General features: G+C 40.8%; 2 non-coding genes and 2 pseudogenes across 2 annotated transcripts in view; all 4 read right to left on the bottom strand.

Annotated features, from left to right (window-relative positions):
* Positions 1-62, bottom strand: part of LOC113090256 (5S ribosomal RNA) — a 119-nt gene extending 57 nt beyond the window's left edge. Inside the window, exon 1 of the ribosomal RNA XR_003286967.1 lies at positions 1-62. This exon is cut by the window's left edge and continues 57 nt beyond it. This is a non-coding gene — a ribosomal RNA (5S ribosomal RNA).
* A 493-nt stretch (positions 63-555) lies between these two features.
* On the bottom strand, positions 556-674 carry LOC113090276 (uncharacterized; annotated as a pseudogene).
* Positions 675-1170: 496 nt separating this feature from the next.
* LOC113090277 (uncharacterized) lies at positions 1171-1289 on the bottom strand (annotated as a pseudogene).
* Positions 1290-1917: 628 nt separating this feature from the next.
* LOC113090271 (5S ribosomal RNA) lies at positions 1918-2036 on the bottom strand. The gene has a single exon (XR_003286982.1). It is a non-coding gene; the product is annotated as a 5S ribosomal RNA (ribosomal RNA).
* Positions 2037-2500: the final 464 nt, after the last annotated feature.

The following is a 2500-nucleotide window of genomic DNA, read 5'->3' on the forward strand; positions in this document are numbered from 1 at the left end:
AACCTGCTTAGCTTCCGAGATCAAACGAGATCGGGCATGGCCAGGTTTGTATGGCCGTAAGCGAAGACTGCTGCGAAGAGAGGGCTATTTAAAGTTCAGCCAATCTACTCGCCAGTACATTATATAAGTAGGAAAGAAAACCCAAAAGCTTAAAGCGCCTGGTATTCCTAGGCGGTCTCTCATGCAAGTACTAACCAGACCTAAACCTGCTAATATGCAGAGATTGGGCATTGACTTTTTTTTTTTTTTTTTTTGCAAGATTAGTATATAATTCGTGAAAATTATCCAAAACGTTTAAAGCACCTGGTATTCCCAGGCAGTCTCCCATCCATGTACCAACAAGGCCCAAACCTGCTAATATTCAGAGATCGGCCATTGACTCTTTTTTTTTGTAAGATTATTATATAATTCATGAAAATATTCACAAAGTTTAAAGCACCTGGTATTCCCAGGCAGTCTCCCATGCATGTACTAACCAGGCCCAAACCTGCTAATATTCAGAGATCGGCCATGTTTTGGCAAAATTGTTCAATACTAAGTGAAAATTTTCCAAAAAGCTTACAGCACCTGGTATTTCAAGGCGGTCTCCCATCCAAGTACTAACCAGGCCCAAACCTGCTTAGCTTCCGAGATCAAACAAGATCCGGCATAGCCAGGTTGGTATGGCCGTAAGCGAAGTCTGCTGCGAAGAGAGGGCTATTTAAAGTTCAGCCAATCTACTGGCAGTACATTATATAAGAAGGAAAGAAAACCCAAAAGCTTAAAATGCCTGGTATTCCTAGGCGGTCTCTCATCCAAGTACTAACCAGACCTAAACCTGCTAAGATTCAGAGATCGGGCATTGACTCTTTTTTTTTTTTTTTTTTTTGCAAGATTAGTATATAATTCGTGAAAAATATCCAAAAAGTTTAAAGCACCTGGTATTCAAAGGCAGTCTCCCATCCATGTACCAACAAGGCCCAAACCTGCTAATATTCAGAGATCGGCCATTGACTCTTTTTTTTTGTAAGATTATTATATAATTCATGAAAAATATTCACAAAGTTTAAAGCACCTGGTATTCCCAGGCAGTCTCCCATGCATGTACTAACCAGGCCCAAACCTGCTAATATTCAGAGATCGGCCATGTTTTGGCAAAATTGTTCAATACTAAGTGAAAATTTTCCAAAAAGCTTACAGCACCTGGTATTTCAAGGCGGTCTCCCATCCAAGTACTAACCAGGCCCAAACCTGCTTAGCTTCCGAGATCAAACAAGATCCGGCATAGCCAGGTTGGTATGGCCGTAAGCGAAGTCTGCTGCGAAGAGAGGGCTATTTAAAGTTCAGCCAATCTACTGGCAGTACATTATATAAGAAGGAAAGAAAACCCAAAAGCTTAAAATGCCTGGTATTCCTAGGCGGTCTCTCATCCAAGTACTAACCAGACCTAAACCTGCTAAGATTCAGAGATCGGGCATTGACTCTTTTTTTTTTTTTTTGCAAGATTATTATATAATTCGTGAAAAATATCCAAAAAGTTTAAAGCACCTGGTATTCCCAGGCAGTCTCCCATCCATGTACTAACAAGGCCCAAACCTGCTAATATTCAGAGATCGGCCATTGACTCTTTCTTTTTGCAAGATTATTATGTAATTCATGAAAAATATCCACAAAGTTTAAAGCACCTGGTATTCCCAGGCAGTCTCCCATCCATGTACTAACCAGGCCCAAACCTGCTAATATTCAGAGATCGGCCATGTTTTGGCAAAATTGTTCTATACTAAGTGAACATTTTCCAAAAAGTTTAAAGCACCTTGTATTCCCAGGCAGTCTCCCATCCATGTACTAACAAGGCCCAAACCTGCTAATATGCAGAGATCGGCCATTGACTCTATGTTTTGGCAAAATTGTTCTATACTAAGTGAAAAATTTCCAAAAAGCTTACAGCACCTGGTATTCCTAGGCGGTCTCCCATCCAAGTACTAACCAGGCCCAAACCTGCTTAGCTTCCGAGATCAAACGAGATTGGGCATGGCCAGGTTTGTATGGCCGTAAGCGAAGACTGCTGTGAAGAGAGGGCTATTTAAAGTTCAGCCAATCTACTCGCCAGTACATTATATAAGTAGGAAAGAAAACCCAAAAGCTTAAAGCGCCTGGTATTCCTAGGCGGTCTCTCATCCAAGTACTAACCAGACCTAAACCTGCTAATATGCAGAGATCGGGCATTGACTCTTTTTTTTTGCAAGATTATTATATAATTCGTGAAAAATATCCAAAAAGCTTAAAGCACCTGGTATTCCCAGGCAGTCTCCCATCCATGTACTAACAAGGCCCAAACCTGCTAATATTCAGAGATCGGCCATTGACTCTTTTTTTTTTTGCAAGATTATTATATAATTCGTGAAAAATATCCAAAAAGTTTAAAGCACCTGGTATTCCCAGGCAGTCTCCCATCCATGTACTAACCAGGCCCAAACCTGCTAACATTCAGAGATCGGCCATTGACTCTATGTTTTGGCAA

Source organism: Carassius auratus, unplaced genomic scaffold, assembly GCF_003368295.1.
Source record: "Carassius auratus strain Wakin unplaced genomic scaffold, ASM336829v1 scaf_tig00054020, whole genome shotgun sequence".
Classification (NCBI taxonomy): Eukaryota; Metazoa; Chordata; class Actinopteri; order Cypriniformes; family Cyprinidae; genus Carassius; species Carassius auratus.